At 42.5% G+C, this 24,240-nt stretch overlaps 1 long non-coding RNA gene across 4 annotated transcripts; it reads right to left on the bottom strand.

The window, feature by feature from the left end:
- Positions 1 to 903: 903 nt before the first annotated feature.
- LOC117203321 (uncharacterized) lies at positions 904 to 13,983 on the bottom strand. 4 transcript variants are annotated; one of them, XR_004486032.2, is made up of 5 exons: positions 13,817 to 13,983; positions 11,978 to 12,191; positions 7,969 to 8,065; positions 1,755 to 5,669; positions 904 to 1,236 (listed from the first exon to the last, which is right to left on the bottom strand). It is a non-coding gene; the product is annotated as an uncharacterized LOC117203321 (long non-coding RNA). The 4 variants fall into 4 exon arrangements; XR_004486033.2 differs by lacking the exon at positions 11,978 to 12,191 and adding an exon at positions 11,317 to 11,496; XR_007472779.1 differs by lacking the exon at positions 11,978 to 12,191 and having other exon boundaries at positions 1,755 to 1,947; positions 2,777 to 5,669; positions 13,817 to 13,981.
- Between the last annotated feature and the right edge of the window lie 10,257 nt (positions 13,984 to 24,240).

Here is a 24,240-nt window from a genome sequence, read left to right as displayed (position 1 = left end):
TGTTTATGGACCCGCCAAAAAGGACATATAATCCTAGTATACCACTTGGTCTAAAAGTAAATAATAATATAGTAACCATAATAAGGTAACTGCTTATCAGAAGTAATTCAGCATATGAAGAAGGCAAGGGTACAGAATATAATACAATGGTAGCAAACTAGCAATATTTACAATGTGAAAATAAAAGTATAATTTACAAAGGAAGGCGGGTAAGGGGGAAGAAATTTAGACGTGCCAATATCTTCATCTTATATGCAGATGAAATAGAGTTTTATTTCATGCAGATGAAATATGAGATAGAGTTTTATTAGTGTAAGTTTTTAGAAGAACTGAAAATAGTTGTCAATCAGAGATGAGTAGTATAGCTCAGCTCAATCTAAAATTAAAATTTAGATTTTATCTAAAATTTATAAATCAAGAAAGTTTACTTAGTGTTCTGAAAGTAACCACTAGAAGAAATAAGCATTGTGTAATAAGTGTCTCTGTGGAATGAGTCTAGAGGGTGGGGAGGACGGGGGGGGCGGGGGGGAGGTTGTTGCTTGTGTCAAAGCTGTTATCTACTATTGGATACTGTCAACGAAGGATTAATCAGTCCATTTAAGAAGGAAATGGAGGGCTTCCCTGGTGGCGCAGTGGTTGAGAATCTGCCTGCCAATGCAGTGGACACAGGTTCGAGCCCTGGTCTGGGAAGATCCCACATGCCATGGAGCAGCTAGGCCCGTGAGCCACAACTACTGAGCCTGCGCGTCTGGAGCCTGTGCTCCCAAGAGAGGCCGCGATAGTGAGAGGCCCACGCACCGCGATGAAGAGTGGCCCCTGCTTGCCGCAACTAGAGAAAGCCCTTGCACAGAAACGAAGACCCAACACAGCCAAAAATAAATAAATAAATAAATTAAAAAAAAAAAAAAGGAAATGGAAAATTTTATTCAAGCCAAATTGAGGATTAAAACTCAGAAACAGAACAGAATCTCAGAAAGCTTCGAGAACTGTTGCGCCCGTTAGAAGTCAAGGTGTGGTTATATAAGTTTTTTGAAACAGAGGGCTGTACGTTAAATGATGTATTATTGACAGTTTACACAATCCAGATCTGGCCCTTTACATGATCAGGTAGGAATGTTGTCTTCTAGGAGTTGTCCTGTTGAGGTTAGAAGAATGTTGCTCTTTATGGTTAAGCAGGTATTTCTGCTGATGGGGCAGGTTTGGTCAACGCGTTATGTAGATACACATTGCACAGAACTGGGGAGAGAGGAGGTCAAAGGGAAGAGAAAATTTTTTATGTTTAAATTTTTCTTGTCTTGCCATAAATATGAATTTTATTTCACAGTACTTTACTGTATGCATGTATTACCCTGATAGAGCTTTTAAAAATATTTATCAAAAGTCGTTGAGAAACGCTATCTTTGTGGAAGATTGCCGAAGGACAGACAATCTAGCCCTTCCTCTACTCATATTGTTGGACTAAGGTCAGAGTGTCGTAGTGTTGTTACAGGGGCCATATTCCTTAGGCTCCCTACCCAGAAAGTTGCTCACTGAACTGTGACGGATTTCTATTGAGATCTTCTCTATAAGAAGCAGCCCTGAGTAACTCATTACTCTGTTTACAGTATGGATATTTTTAAAGATATTGTTCAGTCCACTGCTCCTGTCCTCCTAATAAGAACCGCCATAAAAACATTTTCTCTGGACTTAGTGCCAAAAATAAATGTGCTTCTCCTAAGCCGTGATTAAGTCTTCTCTTATGATCACTGACTCACCTGAGACACCACATTTCCTTCTCGATGTCATCATCTCAGAGTCCAAGAGGTGGTCCACTTCTAGATCATCCAAGCAGACGTTATTTCAATTCACTTGCCCTATGCTGAGTCTCTCTTTGCCCAAATTTACTCACTGAATTATCTTTACTTTTCCTTTATCTAGTGCATGTTTGTAAACTGCCTTAAATCCTTTCTGGAAAGAGATGGAGGGAAGGGAGTCAAGGAAGGGAAAGGGAGGAAATTTAGTCCATAGATTGAATAATGTTCTTAAGGAGACCTTAACCCATTCAGGTACTTATGCACAGAGAGACGATAAAAAATAATATCTCTATGCTAATAAAGAAATATTTTCTCCATTTATAGAGAAGATATTAATTTAATTTTACCAATTAAGATGTTATAAATCTAATACATAAAAAATAAACTTTTGATAGTTGTAAAGAAAATTCTCAGGAAAAAAAAACAAAACAGGAATAGGTAGTATATGGCCTACGGATGGCGCTTAGATCGTCCACAAATTAACTATAGGCAAAATTCTGAAATCATGTACATATTCCAGATGAAAGAGTTCACAATTTTCATTAGAATTTCCAAGAGGTTTTTAAACAAATAGATCAAAGATCACTAAAAAAGTCCGACCCCACCATATGTGTTCTTATTCAGTTAGGAGTTTAGAATAACTTCTTCCTATATACATTTTCAAGAATTTATCTATTTAAAAAACAAAAACTCCTCCTCTTCTGAAAATTTATTTAAAGAAAATGCAAATTCAAGGAAATGTCAATTTAAAGAACAGTGAGATACTACTATACACCTATTAGAACGACCAAAATCCGGAACACTGACAACTCAGTGCTGCTGAGGATATAGAGCAACAGGAACCTGCACCTGGTTATTTACAGCAGCTTTATTCATAGCTGCCCAAACTTGGAAGCAACCAACATGTCCTTCAGGAGGTGAGTGGATAAACTGGTACATTCACACGATGGAATATTACTCAGCAGTAAAAAGAAGTGACCTACCAAGCCATGAACAGACATGGAGGAACCTTAAATGTGTATCACTAAGTGAAAGAAGCCGATCTGGAAAGGATGTACACTGTATGATTCCAGCTCTGTGACATTCTGGAAAAGGCAAAACTATGGAGACAGTCAAAAGATCAGTGGTTTCTGGGGGTGGGCAGAACACGGGGATTTTAAGGGCAGTGAAAATACTCTGATATCATCATCTTACATATATGATGGGTATATGTCATTATGCATTTGTCCAAACCCACAGAATGTACAACTAAGAGTGAACCATAGTTTAAACTACGGACCTTGGGTGATTACGATGTATCAAGGTAGGCTTATCAATTGTAGCAAATGCCCCACTGTGGTGCAGGATGTTGATAATGGGGGAGGCTGTATAGGTGTGGGGCAGGGGGCATATGGGAAATCTCTGAACCTTCCCCTCTATTTTGCTGTGAACTAAAAGTGCTCTAAAAAAATAAAATCTTAATTTAAAAAAACCTATGAATTGTGAACTCTGCAATTAGTTCTTTTGAAATTGATTTTACAAATAACACCTTTTTTTCTGATTATCAATACATACATTCATGTTGTTTCAAGAAGAAAATAATATCATGTTACCATTCAACTGTTAACAGGTTGGACAGATATTCTTCCAGACTTCCCATTCATCAGATAGTTTTTTAATGTGACAAGATGTATAGGTTTATGATAAGAGTTATCTGATTTTTTTCATAAAGCAAAAATACCATAAACTATATCTCAAATAACGTCCCTGAACAGCTAGTCACTGTAGAGTTGTGGTGGAGCTAAAAGAACATGGGATTTGCTGTCCCATGTCCAGATTAATCACTCCCACAGTGGACAATTACAGCACCTTGAACCAGGCACTGGACCTCCACAAGTCTCTATTTTCTCATCCACATGCTGGGGACAATAATAATAATAATAAAATCCCTTTCATCTACTTTTCTGCTGTGTTATGGTTAAATGAGAAAATAAAGTTGAAATGCTTTGTCACCTCTAAATAGCTCGACACCTTTTTTTTCTTTATTCCAAAAAATGCTACTATTTCCCAAGACATTTAAAAATTTCCTCTTTGGGAACTGCCTGGAAAATCCATTTACAAGTTACACAGGAAAACACATCTCCTTAACTAAGTTGAGGTTTATTTTTGACCCAACTACCCATGATTCAGCTTTGCTCATCTATGTTATTAACCATATCTCTTCTGTCAGTTTCTGAAAACCAAACCTATTTCTGAAGACGGATGATTCTGCAGCAAGGGAGACATAACTCACATTCAATATTCTCTGAAGTAAAAGCCAGAATTTTAGATAAAGTCTTTCTAGTAAGTGTTTAATTTCCCAAGGTTGTGACTTTGAAAAGAACACTCATTCTGATATACATCTAGGCTTGGTTTTTTGCTGTTTTTGAAAGTTTTTCACAAGGTTTTCTGGTCACATCATAATGCGGGCCAATTTATCATTGTAATCCTTACATGTTTTATTTCATTTCTATATCAGTACTTAAGTGTTATAAGTACCAAGGAAAAGGGCATGATCAGACGGAGAGAAAAAAAAAAAAGTCAAGTCAGAAAGGCACAGAAACTGCACACTTTAAAAAGGCTAAGGTGGTAAATTTAATGTGTTTTTACCACAATAAAAGACAAATAGTAAAAAGAAAGGCACAGAGACCTAGATCGTAAGGCAAGAGAGCAATGTGAACACAAGTCACTGAGCTCTTTCTTCTAACGATTCATCACCAAGTAATAAAAAGTCTTGGAAGGAGCTAGTAATTAGTCATATTGCCCCACTCGAAGAGACCTTAATATGAGCAGACATAACACAAAGCCAGAGCACTTTCTCTACCTTCACCCCAGACTGAAAATTAGCCGAATTCAGCAAGCGATAGAAATACACAATGCATCCTTCAGAGTTATGTTTTACAGTTCCAGGTGGAAGAGCCGTTTGCTAGAGTGGTTGTAACCTGCCTCCACAAAACTCTCCTGTCCTTTTCCTGACAGTCACACGTTGAGTAATTATTCTTAATTTGTAAAGCTGAGCATCATTCTGCTGCAATCTGTTGCACACATAACTTCTATTATTGTTTTGGTGAGCAGGTCTTAGCAATCACCGTGAGATGGAATGGATGCAGATGCTACAGATGGATGTGTCATAACAGCTGTAAACCACCAGAGGGCGCTCTAAAACAGACTCCTGGGAAATACTACACCTGCTGGCAAAGAGGCGGAAATAATGCATTGTCTGCAGATGGAGAGTTTAAACCACGTTAAAACTTAATAAAGAATTACAGAGTGGCTGAGGAAATTAAAACACTAAAAAGTCTCCAGAAGACAAAATACAGGTTTCTAAAGGCATTGGGTTAGTACTGTATTTGGTTTTATTTTTTAAGAGAAAAAAATACACAACAAATATTGATCCAATTAGTGAAGCCAAACAAGCCATGAGAGTACATTTTCACGAGCTTCTCAACCCCTCCATCTGCCAAAATATTCCTTTTAGTGGAGTCAGCCTTTTGCACGAGCTTTGGAGGATGATTCCAAAGATGCTGAAAGTTTACTCAGAAATCTCTCTCCTGATTAACTGCTGGTACCTGAAATTCTTAAGACTTATATCCCACCTTAAGAGCTTTAATTATGTTGTAGCATTCTTAACGTCTGAGTAAAGGCTTTACCTCAACTTGGAGGGCTAATATTGACTATTGCCAGGATTTAGTTTAAACGGCTTAATCTTTTGCTATGCACCATCATATGATAGGAAGGCAAGGCTTTGAAGATTAACCTGATGATAATTTTTAATTATGGGGAGAAGGCCAGGTGTGCAAAGCTCTGACTGTAGCTGGTGGAATATTGTATTAGGAAATCTGCCAGGAACATGGGCATCTGTGGAAAGAGAACAGTATCAGCACCCGCAGAGGAGTACAAAAAATGTAACAAACTCCCTGTGCTGGTTTGCTTGCTAGAGGCTGTCATTCCAAAGCACCACAGACAGATAGCTTAACCATCAGAAATATCAGTAGACTTTTTCACAGTTCTGGAGGCCGGAAGTCCAAGATCAAGGTGTCTGCAGGTTTGTTTTCTTCTAAGGCCTCTCTCCTGTGCTTCTGATGGCTGCCTTCTACCTGTGTCTTCACACGTACATGTCTGTGCCCAAATTTCCTCTTTTTGTCAGGACACTGGTCATATTGGATTAGGGCCCATCCTACAGACCTCATTTTAACTAGAGACCGCATCTGCAAATATGATCACATCTGAACTACTGAGAGATCTTCAACATATGAATTTGAGTGGGATGCAGTTCAGCCCATAACACTCCTGTGCTTTCCAGCGTTGCCCAGTACTTCTTACAATTCTGCAGGGCAGCGGGGTGGCCACGAGGCAGTGGAGAGGGCTTGAGCGTGGCAGTTAGGTCCCTATTAAACGGCCGGCTTAAACATTTCCTAGCAGTGTGACCTGGGGAAATTATTTAGCCTCTTCTTAGCCTTGGTTTCCCCTTTTGCAAAATAAGGCTAAACATACCCTCCTTGCCAGGCAGCGGTGAAAAGCAGAGGAGTTGATAAATGTGGGAAAACGGGCACAGCGCTTCTCAGGTGTGGACGGAACCCCTCTGAGGCCTCCCCTGCCCTGGGGAGACGAGTCCAGTCCTTCCACAGCCAGCGAGGCCCGTGTGGCCCGTCACGCTCTCACCAGCAGAACCCGAGGAGCCCGGGGTCCGAGCACGTAGAATTTTAGAGGCTGTGATGGAGAAGAAACCCCCAGAAAAATAAAATGGGGAGTGAAAAACTATGATATGTTTTACAGTGTTTACTTAACACACCAGTGCTTTAAACACTCACATACTGTGACTGTAGACACAGCTTCAGCTGGAGAGACGGTCAGAGTCTAAAGTTGAGACTCTTCTGAAGTCGGCGCCACAGCCTTTTGCCACAGATTCCCTCACAGGTCTGCGCTCCTGCGACTCCAGCTTCCTTCCCTTCAGTCTCCCTCCTGCCCCAGGCCCCTCACTGGCCACAAAGGACGGCGGGACAGTCGATGTTTCAGGTCGAGCCTCCGACAGCATTTCCTTAGGGAAGGATCCCCGCACTGGGGACGTGAGTGCGCCACGCGCACACGGGTTGGTTTCCATCACACCCTGACCTCCGAGGGCTGCGTGCTCAGCCTTTTCAGCAGTGACCGCAGTTGCCATGACGTAACTCACTGCATCTGGGATGTTTAATCTCTGCCTCTGCTGCTGGAATGCGGGCTCTCCTTTCCAATCCCAAAGTGCCTGCAGGCTCTGCACAGCCAGTCGGGCAAAAGCGAGACCCGCCCTCCCTCCTGCACCTCTCGCGCCTCCTGTGCTCTGCCTTCGCCGCCGAAGACGACCCCTGTTCCCCAGTCAGGCCACGGTCTCTCATGATCTGTCTGTTTTAATCTCCCTGAAATACCTTCCTTGCCCTCTCTGCTTGGAGAAATCCAATTTGTTTTAAGGCCTAACTCCTTCTTGAACTACGTGGCAGAAGGAAATATCTGTGGCTTCTGCCCCGCACCCTCTGTTGTGGCACTTAACCGCGTGGGTTCTATTTCATTGTGTACATGTCTATTGCCTCCGCTAGATTATACGTTCTCTGAAGACAAGCAATCATTTTGTTCTCATCTCCGTATCTCCCGTGTCTGGCCTAGGGTCTCGCACAATGCCTGGGGCAGCGTACAAATTCTGCAGTGATTCTTGAATGCAGTTCTTTGTTCTCATGGATACTCGAGGTGTTTGAATTGACTGAGGTTTGAGGGATTTACGCCAGCACTTTCTTGCACACGACTAAGGCTAATGCTCTTTAGGCAGCGTGATATTACAGCTCCTCTTAGCAGGTTTAAAGGTAATATGGACACTTGCTTATACGGGTGTTCTTTGGTTGCAAGCCAAAAACTGCGTGTTTAGGCTCTGGTTAACTTAATCAAAAAGGAAGTTTTCTGAACAGATATCAGGAGTTCAGAGACTCAGGGGCTGGAGAAGCAGGGTTTTATGGTCGCAGCCCAGGGAGCTCTAGGAACTACTGACTGGAGCAACAGGAATGAAATGGCAGCAAGAACGGCTTTTTCTAGTTTGTTCCTCTAGAATAAATCACTTAAGTCATCCTCAGTTTCTGTCCCTCTGTTCAAGATGTAAACTGAATGGAGGGTGCATCAAGTTTGGGTTATGTACCCAGCCACTGGCGTGGTGAGGCGGGAACATCTAACAAGAAGTTCTCCAGATTAAATTCAGTGGGAGATCAGACAGTCCTCAAAAGGAAAGGAGTATTCTATGGGAAAGAGGCAAGGGATGCTGGTTGCCCAAAATCCCATAAACACCTTCTACATTTGTGTCCTAAAATTAACGGTAACCCAACACTATAACGATTGTTATGCTGTTATTACTATATCATATGATTTTTCATCTATAGCTTTTCACTCAGAGTACACCCTTAATCCAATTTAAAAAAAAAAAAAGCTTTTATTTTTTTTCTAAACTGCTCACTTATGGGGACTTCCCTGGCAGTCTAGTAGTTAAAACTCCATGCTTCCATTGCAGGGCGCGCGCGTTTGATACCTGGTAGGGGAACTAAGATCCTATGTTGCTGCACGGCGCAGCCAAAAAACAACAACTGCTAACTTATGAGACAGTAAGATGTGCTGTGACGGGACTTAATGAACGAGCAGTAAAAAGAATGGCCAGTGGTACAGTGACATCGGTGAGTTCTAGCCATCCATCTGGATCACCATCAAGTCGTTATCCTCGTGGCTGAATGGTGTGGAGCAATGGAGTTCTTCCACAGCCCTTTCGGGCCAGTGCTGTGTTTCAGCCCATTTAGCTCCTCCGTGTGGTGAGTGGAGCCCGAGTGAGGAAGGAATCATTGGCTCAATTAACTAGCATTAAAATACTGTATCCCTAGAATCATAATCAGGGGAACATGATCATTTACTCTGGAAAATATCTGAGACATTTTCCCTGCTGGGTAGAGACGGAAAATTAAATTACATGAAATGATTTCCCAGTTCTCCGTATGTGAACTATCCACATTGCAGATTGTCAGTTCAAGGGTTGTTGTTTGCCACCATGGCCGTGACCATGACCCAGCTAGTCAGTGACATGGCAGCTGAGAAGTTGTATGGATAAAAAATAGGTTTTCCCTGGTTATTTGCATTGATGGTATACTTTATAAAAACTACAGGAATAAAGAATGTTTCTTAAACTTGAGGTTTTATTTTAGCTGCCATATTACTCTTTTTGTTTCAAATATCCCTTCAGTCAAGTTAGAAATTCCAGTCTTTTCATGGTCTATAATTCTGTTTATCACAAAGTTTCTTAGCGGCTATTTTCTCTAGAATGGCTCCAAAACTCTTACCTTCTGGTATCAATGTCCATTCATTTTTTTCGCTCCTTTCTTTTAATAAAGTACCATTTTCCCCCGTAGCAAAGGATCAAAATGTCTTTCATACTTTTGCACTTCTTATTATATATAGGATAGGAAAATCTCTTTTATATTAAAGTAATTCATTTACAGTTCAGTTTATCACAACAACCAGAAATCTTAGCAGTTGTGTGGATAACTGGAACTATTCTTAGAACCTTCATATTTTTAACCCTTCCTGAAACGCCAGGTGTGTCAAATAAACAAGACATTTCTGGCTAACAAATTTTGCAATCTCTCTTTCAGAAGCTGTCAGATTCTAGAACTTCCTGATGGCTTTGTTTATTTAGTCTTCTCAAACTTCCTCTCCCAAACCCATTACTCTCTTAAAAATTATTGACAACTTTTGTTTATGGGAGGTTATATATATTAATATTTACCATATTAGAAATTAATAGCGAGGTGTTTTTAAAATATTTCAAAATGACTATAAGGGCTTCCCTGGTGGTGCAGTGGTTAAGAATCTCCCAACGCAGCCAAAAATAAATAAATAAATAAATTTTAAAAATTAAAAAAAAAATGACTGTAATAAACCCACTGCCTGTTAAAATGAATATTTGCATAAAAACATGTTTTTGGATTAAAATTAATTAGAAGAATAGCATTGTTTCATATTTTGACTATTTCTTTAATGTCTGGCTTAATGAATTCCCACAATATGCTTGTGCATTTAATCCGTTGTGATATCTCATTTTGACTGAAGTATGTGGAGAAAATCTGATCTCACAGGGATATGTAGTTAGAAAAGGGAGGAGTATTTAATAACCTTCTCGTGTATTGATAATTGGATTTTCTTCTTTGGTACAACACTGGAACTCAACAAGTGGTAACTTCTTAAAGATTGGTTGAATGGGGAAACCAAAACCGTATCAGTGAACTTTTCCTCCTCTGTTACATGAAAACCCATCAATCTGTCTCCTACTCTGAATGGATCTTTCACCCATGTATGATTTTGTAACTTCCAAATGTTGACAAATTTCATTATTACTATGTTAACCAAAAAATCACAGTTGCTAATATCCACACTGATTTCATCAAGAACATTCTTTTGAATATTAGGAAACTCTCAAGCTCATGGCGGTATATGAAGGTTTTTAAAAATCCTAAATTTTTAAAAAATTAAGTAATGTATTTATTGGCTGTGTTGGGTCTTCGTTGCTGAGCGCAGGCTTTCTCTAGTTGCGGCCAGCGGGGCTGCTCTTCATTGTGGTGCACGGGCTTCTCATTGCGGTGGCTTCTCTTGTTGCGGAGCACAGGCTCTAGGCGTGTGGGCTTCAGTAGTTGTGGCACACAGGCTCAGTAGTTGTGGCTCGTGGGCTCTAGAGCACAGGCTCAGTAGTTGTGGTGCACAGGCTTAGCTGCTCCGCGGCATGTGGGATCTTCCCAGACCAGGGCTCGAACCTGCGTCCCCTGCATTGGCAGGCGGATTCTTAACCACTGCGCCACCAGGGAAGTCCCTAAAAATTCTAATTTTTGATTCACAGATGTGTGTGTATGTGTGTGTGTGTGCGCACGTGTGTGTGTGTTGCTACCTTAGAGTATTTAGAAAGAGAATTTCTTACTGACTCTGGAAAACTTGCTCTTGGCTCATGATTTTTGTTATGAGTGACCTTTGAACCAGATCTTTTTGCAATAAATCATTTCTTCTTTTGCTCACTTCCATTTGTTTTTGGCCATATATTTTGTTAATATACAAAGTGACATATATTTGTAGAAAAATTAAAAAACTAAACAAGTATATAGATAAATAGATAGGGGCTATATGTGTGTGTGTGTGTATATATATATATATATATATATATATATATATATATATATATATACACACACACACACAGTGTCCCCCCCCCCCCCGCATCTGCAGGGAATATGTTCCAAGACTGTCAGTGGATGCCTGACGCGTGTAGGACGAAACTGCATGTGTGCTGTTTTTTCCTATACATACATACCTATGATAAAGTTTAGTTTATAAATTGGCCACAGTAAGAGATTAACAACAGCAACTCATAATAAAATAGAACAATTAGAACAACATACTGTAATAAAAGTTGTGTGAATGTGATCTCTCTCTCTCTCACAATATCTTATTGTACTGTGCTCACCCTTCTTCTTGTGATGATGTGAGATGATAAAATGTCTATGTGATGAGATGGAGCGAGGTGAGTGACGTAGGCACTGTGACCTAGCGTTAGGCTGCTACTGAGCTTCTGACGCTGAGTCAGAAGGGAGACCATCTGCTTTGGGTCAGCTGTCAGGAGCACATGGCATCTATGGCTGGGACCCTGTGTGGGGTGGAGATTTCATCACGCTGTGCAGAACGGTGCACAATTTAAAACTTATGAATTGTTTATTTCTGGAATTTTCCATTTAATATTTTCAGACTGAGGTCGACCGTGGGTAATGGAAACCACAGAAAGCGAAACTACGGAGAAGGGGGGGACTGCTGTACCCACAATGTCACTAAGACAACACTGTGAGCCGTTTGGTGCATATCATGTTGTCTTTTCCTCTGTTTTGTTTTAAGTAGTCATTAGACCTGTCTAGAAAAAAAATAATCACAAGTAATTCATGCTCCAAAGTTACTTTCCTCATTTCCATCTAAATTAGATACAACTCTTAGCCAAGTTTTCACTGTTTTTTTTTTTTCCTTCTGGAAAGCAGTTCTATCACTTTTACAATACTATCAAGTTTTAGTTTCCTATGGCTGCTTTGTCAAACTACCATAAACTCAGTGGCTCCCAACAACACAATGTATTATCTTACCATTGTGCAGGGTCTCACAGAGCTAAAACCAAGGTGTCAACAGAGCTGTGTTCCTTTCTGGAGGCTCTGGGAGAGAATCTGTTTCTTGGCCTTTTCCAATTTATAGAGGCCGCCTACATGCCCTGGCTCACGGCCTCTGTCTTCAAAGCCACCAAGCATGGCTTGAGTGCTTCTCCCACTGCCATCTCATGGTCACATCTCCCTCTGGCCACAGCTAGGAAAGGACCCATGTGATTAGATTGGGCACATGCACGTAATCCAGGATAATCCTGCCATCTCAAGGCCCTTAATTTAATCACATCTTCAAAATTTCTTTTTCCATGTAAGGTAAATATTCACAGGTTTTGAAGATTAAAGTGTGGACATCTTTGGGGAGCTATTCTTTTGCCTTCCACGATTATTGGCAGCATTCAGAGGAGGCTTCATTGTTTTCAAAAGCAATTGATATCATTTAAAAAGCAGTATGCCATATCTGCATGGGCTTCCCCAAACATCTTATTCATTAATCTGTGCTAAAGTAGGTTTGGATGTTTTGTGTGGTCCTAACCATGACTATGTTCTCATTTCCACACTCTTTATGTATCCACAAACAAGTAATCCGTTTACACCTGTCATTTGTCACTGCCCTTTACATAAATGATTATATTAAATGTGGCAAGCAACACAACACTCAGTGATCAGAAATCTAGTCTACTTTTCAGTTAAAATCTCTTGAATGTTAAGGCCGTGTGTAGAGTGATATTTTCTACTCATTCACACAATGACAGCCAGGCCTGTTTTCAGTCCGCTTTCCGAGTTGATCTTAAGCCCTAGTGAAGAGATTAAGAAACAAAAGTAGGGTAAAGCAAGTAGTGCTTTCTGAATAATGAAACAAAGGGAGTCTATACTTATTAGGGTGGAGAAGGGCAACTGACGTGACCGCAACGTTGGAAGAGAGAAGGTTCATTGGAAGAACCAGCTGCCACGTGTGGACACTTCAGTTTGTCGGGATATAGGCTCACACACAGCACACACAACTCTAAAGCACGTGAGTAAGGTGAGATGGATTTGTTAGCTAAGCTCGAAATACTAAAGGAAGGAGCACCCTCTGCAACTTGAACAAGATAAGTGCAATAAATAAGAGGAGATACGACCTCACAAAGCAGGTAATAGACCGATGGAGTTGAATTTCTTATTCTTGCAGTCAACTTTCATTGATAAGGTGTGCATGGGACAGACACTCGTGAATTGCTATGATTGCTACAAATCAGAAATGAGTGACATGATCTCTGTCCTGAAAGGGCTGTTGAGAGAGGTAGGCGGACAGGAATGTAGACCGATAATTACCTTATAGTGTGAGCTAAACCTAGACTCCGAACGGGAGGCCGTGAGGATGCTCGAGCTTCCGAGTCTGCTCTGGCTCACTCAGGCTGTGGGTCGGTAAAAACGGTGATGGGGGAGCTCGGAGAGGAAGTGAAGTTTGACTCAAATCGTGAACGGGAAGTCAGAGCACAGGGAAATGACCGAGTCAAAATGGCTTTGCAAAGGCCTGAGTGTGTGGGCAAGCATGTTCAGACTCCCAGTCAAAGCACCCCGTTCGGGCTTCTGAATCTCGGAGAAAGCAGAAGTGAGCGAATAGCAGAAGCCGTGGACCCATATATTCAGGACCCAAAGCTACAATTTTCCCACCCATCCTCCCATTTCTCATCTGTTTACTCCTGTTATGATTCGTAGCCCAAACTGCTCAAGCCATTGACACAGGACACTCACTCCGAATCCCAGCTCCTCGCCATTCTCCCCTATCCTCCCAAACCCTTCATCCTTTGTCCTGTGTAATCCTGGTTTCTTACACCCACATACCTTAAGACCAAGAGAGAAGCATCTTCCTCGCTCCATTTTGCTGCATTCAAACGATTTCTTTTCCTCCCTCCTTCAAAAACCAGAATTCCTTAGAAGTTAATGACATCAGGGCTTATCATCTACTGACACCTGCTTCATGAAAGGCTTTGGCTCTGCGCTCACCGAGTTCCTCTTTCCTACCCTGTCATTACTCTTGATGACATCTGCACCCATACGGCAGAGCCAGCCGACCTCCCCGTCTGTTGTTCTAGGATCTTCTCACCTCCAGCCATGTTTTCCTCTGCCCTGTGACAGCCAGCTAGTGTCATCTCATCTCTCGTTTCTTTTGTAGCACTCGTGATCTGCAATCACTTTTTTTTCTTTTTATTTGGCCGTGCCACGCGGCTTGTGGGATCTTAGTTCCCCAAACAGGGACTGAATCCGGGCCCTCGGCAGTGAAAGTGTGGAGTCCTAACCACTGGACCGCCAGGGAATTCCCTGCAATCATTTTATATGTCTGTTTGTTTATAGTCAGTTTTACCCACTAGATGCTCTGTAAGGACTGGGATTGTCTCTGCTTTGTTCATATTTATCCCCAGTCCTTAGCATTGTTTGGGTGCACGGATGTTGGATTAATGAATGAATGGACTACAGACTTTGTGTCAGAAAATATTTAGAGATACGGTGGGAAAGATAGACAGAGAAAGGCTCTTAAAAAGTATCATATGCCATGCTAAGAGCTGGGTTTTACCCCGGGAACCTCCAGGAGATAGCCCCCAGGACATGGGAGAAAATATATATTCCAGCAAAGACTTGTACTCAAAAATGTTAATAGCAGCTTTATTCATAAAAGCCCAAAACACTGAACACATCCCAGATTTCCACCAACTGTTGAAGAGATAAACAAATTGTGGTGTATTCATACAAAGATTACTGTTCAGGAAAAAAAAAAAGAAGGAACCAGTAGTCCAGGTAACCACATGGATGAATCTTAAGAGCACAGTGCTGAGGGAAGGGAGTCAGACAGGAGTTACTACATAATTGCTCATAATTCCATTTATATGCAAGTCTAGATAAGAGAAAGCAATAGACAGGAAGCAGATCAGTGGTTGCCAGGAACCAGGAAAGGACGCAGGGCTTCCTTGCAACAGGGCACAGGGAAACATTTTAGGGTGATGGAAATATCTGTATCACAAGCAAGGTGGGGGTCACGGGACTGTCCACATTTGTCAAAACGCATCGCATGGCGCGCTTAAAATTGATCAGTGTTATTGTACGTAAACTGTACCTCGATAAACCTGACTGAAATACAGATTTACGGATTTACAATATTTGTACAGATTTAAAAATATTATAAATTACTAAGAGAAACAGAGGAAAAGCAAACTTTAAGATGATGTCGGAAACATGTTTGCCCTTCCCCCTCCCACCTTCTTCCCTTTGAAGCCACTGCTCTCAGGGAAGATTGTCCAGGAGCAGCTCTCACTCTTTGGGGCTCCGCTGGGTGTATTGACAGGAGTGGAAAAGTTTGTTTTCCTCCTGTGAGGTTACTTAGAGCTTTACTACAGGAATGAGGACTTCCGATTCTTCGTTTTTTAAAGGCCTCAGAATTGCTACTAGAAATGTACAATTGCAAAGAAAGGAGACTCTAGTCAGGCAGACATGAGATCAAATCTTGTCACTGTCACTTAGTAATTGACATTGTCACTTACCATTGGACATGTTATTAAACTGCCTAAAGCTTCAGTTGTTCTCTTCCGAAGAATGGAAATAACAGAACAATCTTAGAGATTTGCTAAAAGTCAAGCAGTTCTCAGGAGTGGCCGGTGACAGCTGCTAGATCGGCTTGGCAAATGTCCCTAGATTTGGCTGGTGTGGGGACAATGCGCCCACGTGGATTTGGGTAGTGTGTTACTTACGGCCCCTCAAGTCACATGGGAGAAATGAAGAGGCCCAGTGGACGTGGGTGCACAGTGGTCCTGCGTCACAGCTCAGGAATACCAAGCTTCAGAAACCCCCAACCGCATCCAGAGGCTGCTGGCAGACCTGGCCACTCTGTGCTCTGAAGAGAACTATTCCATTCATTATCCTGAGATGTTAGCAAGTCTTCCGCGGGGCAGGGAGGGTGAGGTCTTCATCGTTACGCTCCTGGATGTCTCCAGGGAGAGGATGCTCTCGATCTTTATTCTCCTGGAATGGAAATACTTCTGAACAAATTGACTGATGATGCCTAACATGGAGAAATGTGAGAGAGTCATGGAGAATTAGCTCCCAACAGGACTGAGGAATAAATGAATGCAAAGTACTAAGCGTAGTGTTTTCTACAAAGGAATCACGTCATAAATTCAGATGGCAATGATATTGACAATTACGATGATGAGGCAACACAGTGGGGGAAAAATGGCATCTTTCCTTTAAACCCGGCACACAATTCCTTTTAGAAAGGGAGCTGTATTTGTTGGGGAAAATGTGCTGATGAGTGCTTGCAGTTGCAGTGCAATGTGCGCACCCCAGGGTTTGCGTATTTGCTGACACCAGGATGAACAGAAGGGAGTGGAACTGCTCTCTTTAAGACTGGAAAGGAATTTGTTTTTCTAAAGCACTGTTTCTCAAAGAGTGGTCACGAGACCAGCATCAGTATTACCTGGGAGCTTAATAGAAATGCAGAATGTCAGGTCCCACCTCAGATCTACTAGATCAGAAACTCCGGGGTGGGCCCAGCAATCTGTGTTTCTAACAAGCCCCCAGTTGATCCTGAGGCAGAACTACTTAGTCCTGGAGAGGCTAGAGGGAAGCGGGGTGGGAATTTGTGAGCCTGGACTCTTTATGGAAGAACATGAGGAATCCTCAGTGGTAGACCTAAAATGACTAAGAAAATATTAATATGGATTTTAAACAATTAATTACTTTATTTTTAAATTTATTTTATTTTTGGTTGCATTGGGTCTTTGTTGCTGCATGCGGGCTTCTCTTGTTGCAGAGCACGGGCTCTAGGCGTGCAGGCTTCATCAGTTGTGGCACGTGGTCTCAGTAGTTGTGACTCCTGGACTCTAGAGTGCAGGCTCAGCAGTTGTGGTGCATGGGCTTAGTTGCTCCGCGGCATGTGGGATCTTCCCAGACCAGGGCTCGAACCCGTGTCCCCTGCATTGGCAGGCGGATTCTTAACCACTGCACCACCAAGGAAGTCTGCATTTTGTTTTAATTTTCATGTATTTATTAATGAAGTTACATTTCTGTATTTGAGAGAAGATAATGTATATCTTTAATCACTGTTTTATTTATCATTTCCTGCTTACCTTCTAATCTAATCTGTTCTAATCTCCGGTGGGTAACGTGCCTGGTAAAAAGTTCCTGGATTTACAAAGTACAAGGGAGAAGATCCTAAATGAGGAATGGTTCTAGCAGTTACCGTCATCTTTACTCACGCAGGGAAAATAAACTATGCAGGTGACAGCTGACAGGTGCCCTTGGACAGCTGTCATTACCCGGGGAGGGGACACTGGTGCAAACATGGGCATATGTAGTTCCTGAGGCACACGGTGATTTTGCAACTGGACATAAGAATCAGCGTTTCAGAAACAATTTTAACTACATGGGAAAGTCATTAAAATTTTTTTTAATCTAGTTTGTAAGAATTGTCTGAGAAAATGTGAGGTCTTCATCCTCCAGTAAGCTCAGCACTAAATCAAAAGCCTTGACAGGCATGAAAGGGAGAAGGGGTGTGCCCCACATTGCTTACGGTGAGGAAACACAAGTGGTACCCGTGGTGCCTGCCTAGCACCTCATTGCTGCCTCACAACCTGGTCCTTCTCACATGCACATTTTCACTTGTTTTTCCTCCCCTTCTTCACTTAGCCCCTACGCTCTGGGGAAAGCTTACTCCACCTTCAGCCATAGAGATGGCCTCCATCTAAATCCCACGGACGATTCCATCTCCTTGACAAAGTCTTTGACTTACAAAGGGTAGCCGTGATCTAAGGGGTCTGAGCAAGGGCAGCCCTGGTCTGTTGCTATGCACACTGGGCTACCTGTGACCTCTCGCTGTGAGGGAGAAAGTGCGCAGCTGGTTTGCTACCAGCAAATACCCATCGGCCCTGTGCGGAGGGGAATTAGACTTCCAATCCAGTTAAATGATGCTGAAGGTGTAACATGGAGGGAGGGAAACTGTCTTCGATGACATTGTTAAGCCCTGGCTCAATGAACCCTGAAGCCGGTTATACCTCTGATTTCCAGGTACCTAAGCTGAACATTCTCTTTGTTATTTAAGTGAGAAGTGAAAAGGAAAAGAGCTGGTAACTGTTCCCATCCAACTTTTGAAGCTGTCCGTTTAGGTTCTGAGCTTCTATCAGGCTAGTTACACTGTAGTCAGATTTTAAAATTGTAAACAGATCATGTCACTCCCCTGCTCTTAAGCCTGCAGTGGCTTCTGTCACACATTACTAACAATGACAATAATAATAATAATAATAATGAAGCATGTAGCACCCTCCCTGGCCACATGCCTCTGGCCCCCTGTTGCCTCAGTCCCTCCCTCGGGGGCTCCAGCTGCTACAGCTCTTGTCTCAGGGCTGCTGCACTTACTGTTCCTCTGTCTGGAATGCCTTTGCCCAAGGTCTTCACATGTAAGTCTCTGACTTCATTCATTTACCAGTTCAACTATCGGTCATCAGAAGGGGCTTCGATGACCCCCTTATCTAAAGCAGTACCTACCCCCTTCACACTCTGTCCCTTACTCTGTTCTATGTTTCTTCTTGGTACTTATCCCTGCCTGAATTTATATCACTTGCTCTTTAAATCTGTCAATCTCACCCGAATGTAAGTTCCATAAAGGTGAGACTTGACTTTATTCACAACTGTGTCTCCAGCACCTCGAACATTTCCTGGCATGCAGTAAACAGTCAATACATTTTTATTGAAGAGAAAATAAAGAAGAAAATAAAAGTCTCAAAGAGTGATCTTCCTTAAGAAGAGCTATCAACGTCCAGTTGTTGGCTGTTTTTATCTTGGTAATGGGGTACACACTGCTGGTCGGGTGACCCAAGAACATTCCCTACCCGCTTCTTCCTGGATGCTTTCCACTATCCTGCCGGCAAATTTTATTATTTATTTATTTATTTATCTTATTTTTTGGCTGCGTCGGGTCTTAGTTGAAGCATGTGGGATTTTTCGTTGTGGTGCGCCGGCTTCCCTGTAGTTATGGCCTGTGGGCTTAGTTGCCCCGCGGCAGGTGGGATCTCAGTTCCCCGACCAGGGATCGAACCTGCGTCCCCTGCACTGGAAGGTGGATTCCTAACCACTGGACCACCAGGGAAGTCCCATGCTTGCAAATTTTAAATACTTGCTTTTCTTAGTCTTCACTGCTGCTGTGGGCTTTGCCGATATAACAGTTCTGGCTGATGAGACGTAAGTGGGAGTCTGGAGTGTGTTTCTGGGAATGCTTTTGACTGCCTGGCAAAAGGAACAAGCAAGGCGGACTGTCTTTCCTCCTTATTTCAGCTCAGAAGCCAGGGTGATCGTGGTGATGAAGCAGTGATCTTGTGACCAAAAGACCACAGGACTAAGAGAAAAGTCATTAGATGACTGAGCTATCCAAACAATGCCAATAATGAGAAAATGAACTCCAACTGTTGACTGAGTTTTCTGTTACTTATAGCGCAACAAATCATAACAGATTGGTGACAAAAAAGAGTACAATATTTAACAAATATTTATTGAGCATCGTAAGTGCACAACGCTGTGGTGAGTGGCATTGTGGCTACAATGACCAACAACTCACTGTTCCTGGTCCCCGAAGATTCCAACCTAATGTGGACACACACCCTAATAAGGAGGAGTGAGATCACGCTGAAGTCCCCACCTGACTGTGAGGTTTGTGAAGTCACTGCCCGGTGCCCACCACCTTGCCTGATGTATACAGGTGTGAAATAAACGTACTGAGTGAATGGATGTGAGATGAGCTCCCCTTGGGTGCATTGGGGAAGACTTCAAAGTCTCGAGTGGCAGCTTCAAGTATGGGTAGGATTTCAACAGGGAGAAATGGTGGGAGAAAGGTAAACAGGCAACTTAGGCAGAGAGAACACAGGCTCAAAGGCCTCATGGGAGGAACTCAACATACATAAGAGAATGGAGATTGCCCTTTTTTTTCTAGGTAAAAAATAGGCATTTTTTCTAGGTAAAAAAATGTATGCTACCGCTTCTAACTTAAGAAAGGGTGATAGGTAAATATTTATGTCTTCATAAGATTTTAAAAATTAACTTAAGCAGATACACACTAGTGAAAAATATTTATTTTGCAAACAGAATACAGTGAAAACAATGTTCTTGTTTACTCTGACAAGTGATACCTTGCAAATGGGAGGTACATACATTTGCATATCCTCATCTGCACCGGTGAGTACAAAGCTCTTTAACGTTTTTAGAGCTTTAGTCTGTGAAGTGAAAATAAAAACATTATCAAGAGCTCAAAGATGTGTTTTGTGTATGCAAAACAGCTCTGAATGGAAATTGTTTCAAGAGAACAATGCTCTGAGTTTTATGGGGATGAGAATCAGGGGGCCAGGAGGAAGGGATAAGGTCTCTCCCAGAGCTTACCGTATCTCCTGCAATGTGCAATTGAAACAGGAGGGAAGGGGGCAGGGCACAACCTTTAAAAGAATGACGTAGCTGTTGAGGACACAAGAAAAACTGGTTAGAACCAACTAGGCCTTAGATGGCAGAAGACTGAACTTCCAATAGACCTTGATCCGCATTATACGCTCATGACAATACATCAGCTACGTGACACACCCATGGGCACCATGACAGTTCTGAGTCCGACCATAAAAGGCTGAAAAGTGGGCAGTGACCCAATTCATGGAACTCTCTGCCCCTTCTCCAAAATAGTTGGAAGAATTCTCCCAGTCATTAGCCTGTGAAATTACCCAGCCTATATTTCGGGGCACCTCACCTTCTGAAATGGCCCACACTGTAGCTGTGGAGTGTGTCTCTCTCTCAATAAATCAACTTCTTACCTATCACTCTGCCACTCACTGAATTCTTTCTGTGATGAGACATAAAGAACCTGAGCTTCATTAAGTCCTGAGACCAGGTGTGTGATCTCAATATAAAAGACAGCGGGCTCAAGTCCGAATCTGAGTTATGTGGTTTCACAATCACCTTCATTTGAGGTAGGTGTTATTACCTCAAACTATGGTTGTCAGCGACTCAAGGTCAAGGTAAGACTGGCTCAAGGTTTTCCTCAGCTTCGGTGGAAGTCCAATGTCCTAAAACTTCTATTTCCTGAGGGACATCCATTTCAAAGTAACCTCTCACTCAGCCTCCACTGAAAACTTTTACTTGGCTGTATATCCTGAGATTTTTTTTTTCCCATGTCTCCCTGGTAGATATCCATGTGAGAAAACCATGAAAATGTGCTACTAAATTTAATTCACACACACACAAACGGAAGATGTTATCCTCCCCTCGCCCACCACCCAAGCACGGCACTCCTTGGAATGACCTGTACAGTGAGTACAGGGACTTAACATTAAGAAGTCATGCAGGAGAGAAACCAACCAAGGAGACTGAGAAAGAGGAAGAAGCAAGGTAGGAGGAAAGCAAGGAAACTGTGGGGTCTCAGAAGTAAAGGGGGAGGAGCTGTGTTGTAGGCCATGTTCAACGGCGCTGAATTCTGCAGACAGTTCAGAAGAGTCGAGGGTGGAGAAGTGACCAGTGAATGTGGTGAACTTACAAGAAGCATCAGATTGGAACCAGAAGTCCAAGTGGGATGGATCGACGACCAGGCAGGGAGAGAAAATGGAGACAACATGGGAGGCAGATGTTTCAAGAAGTTTCACTGAGGGTGGGGAGATGGGGGGAGATGTGGGATAAAGGGAACATTTTTTGAAAACTATATTTAGGGACTTCCCTGGTGGTCCAGTGGGTAAGACTCTGTGCTCCCAATGCAGGGGGCCCGGGTTCAATCCCTGGTCAGGGAACTAGATCCCGCGTGCCGCAACTAAGACCCGGCACAGCCAAATAAATAAAAATATATATAAAAAGAAAACTATATTTATATTCAGATGGGAATGGCTCAAAAGTGAGGGAGAAATAGACAAAGCAAGAGAGAGAAAGAGGGGAGAGAGAAAGGATAATTACAAAGGCTGAGTTGTTGAGTGGGAAGGAGAAGTTTGCCTTTGATGGGAGCAAATATACTTCGAAACAGCAGGAATGAAGAGAAGGGAGCAGATGCCGGGGACTGGTGATTTGGGGTGGGAGGGTGAGGGAGCTCCCGCCTCAGTTCTCCCTTAGTTCTCCACAAACACACACTCTGTGACAGCAGAGGCGTATCCTTCCGAGCTGTTGTTCAAGAAAATCCTTTTGAGTGAGTTTCCTCCCCTTCTCTTGTGGAAGATAAGGCTGGGAAGTGCAAAACCACAGAAAGTGGGTGACTCCAGCCCGGTCCAGGATGATCCCACATGCCACGGAGCAACTAAGCCCGTGCACCACAACTACTGAGGCCCACACGCCTAGAGCCTGTGCTGCACAACAAGAGAAGCCCGCCCCCGCTCGCCACAATTAGAGAAAGCCTGTGCGCAGCAACGAAGACCCAACGCAGCCAAAAAAAAAAAAGATAGTTGTTTAAAAAAAGAAAAAAGAAGCTGTTAGTGTTTGTACAAGTCTTTTAACGTGGCGGGAGGGTGGTAGGCAAAATCATTTGTGCTGAGGGTCTGTCATTTTTCTAGGCCAAGGCTGAGGCCTAGTTGAGAAGAAAGCTCAAAGGGGCTTGACTAGAGTTCGGTCAGGGAAAGAATCGTCACTCTCCACCCACCAGGGTCACATCATCCTTTATCCTTTAACTAAATGGAGAAAACTTGCATGCTGTTTTCCTGCCTTATTCCAGCCAAGGTGAATTCTCTCTTCCGAACTCATAGCATCTATTGTAGCACTTCTCATATAGAAAGTTGTCATGTTGTACCTCTTGGCAAATTTTATTATCTTATTTCATCATGTACCTTCTCATGCTTGTCTCGGCTACCCGACTACATCACAATTTCCTATAGGAACACTGGGCTAATATTGCCAACATCTTTTTACATTGTAGATTCTGTGTAGCATTTGGTCATTACAAACAGGAGGAACCCGTGAAAGAATGATATAGCCATAGGACATGACAAAAATTGGTGAGAACCAACTAGGTCCAACTAGGCAGAAGATTCAACTTCCAGTAGACCTCGAGCCTCCTACGCTCGTTGTAATACATTAGCAAGGTAAATGACACACCCACCAGCATCATGACAGTTCCGAGGCCGACCATAAAACGTTAAAAAGCGAGCAGTGGACCAGTTCCTGGAAAACCCCACCCCTTCCCCCAAATAGTTGGAACAATCCTCCCGTTCATTAGCCTATGAAATTACCCAGCCCATATTTCGGGCGCTCTCGCCTTCTGAGATGGCCCACACTCTGTCCGTGGAGGGTGTATCTCTCTGAATAAATTAACTTCTTAGGCATCACTTTGCCACTCACTGAATTCTTTCTGTGATGAGACATAAAGAACCTGAGCTTCATTAAGTCCTGAGACCAGGCGTGTGATCTCAAAAGATCCTGGGTTCAAGTCCCAATTTGGGTTTTGGCTGGGTTCCAGTCCTGGCACATGGGTTCAAGTCCTAATATGAGGTCCACAGTTTCAATTAGACTCAATCCAGGTCACAGGGCACCCACGTACCTTTATTCATTCCAAAAAATTATAATGGTGGCCACCTTATGCATATTGTTTTCCACATACTAGAGAGCTGAAATACACATTGACCTTGAAGCTTTAAAAATTTAACCCTTCAGAACCTGGTCTGTAAGACAATATTAGGTGTGTGTCAGCATATATACAACTTAAAGTTTGTTATTTAAGAATCCCTCAAAGGTGAACAACCACAGGCTCATTCTTAGGATACATTAAGGAGTCATAACTCACATCCACTAGGATAGCTATAATCAAAAAGTTAGATAATAACAAGTGTTGCCAAGGATGTGAAGAAATTGGAATCCTTATACACTGCTGGTGGAAATGGAACTCCTAGGTGTGTAGTCAACAGAAATGAAAACATATGTCCATACAAAAACTTGTACATGAATGTTCATAGTATTATCCATAATAGCCAAATGGTGTAAACAACTGAGGTGTTCATCAACTGCTGAATGGATAAACAGAATGTGGTAAATCCATACAATGGAGTATTATTCAGCCATAAAAAGGAATGACGTACTGTTACCCAAAAACTGGGTTCACCTCTTGGTGGGTGTAGAGGCAAAAGACACAACCAAGCCAAAGACTGGGAGAAGAAAGGGTTTATTATGACTTGCAGTGAATAAGGAGAACACTGCGAGCGTTTCCTAAAGCAGTGTCTCTCCAAACAACAAAATTAGGGAAGTCCTGTGCTATGGGTACATGCATATTCATGAAGGGGCTTGAC

This window comes from Orcinus orca, chromosome 17 (assembly GCF_937001465.1).
Source record: "Orcinus orca chromosome 17, mOrcOrc1.1, whole genome shotgun sequence".
Taxonomy (NCBI): Eukaryota; Metazoa; Chordata; class Mammalia; order Artiodactyla; family Delphinidae; genus Orcinus; species Orcinus orca.
This window is presented reverse-complemented; position numbering and strand designations above follow the sequence as displayed.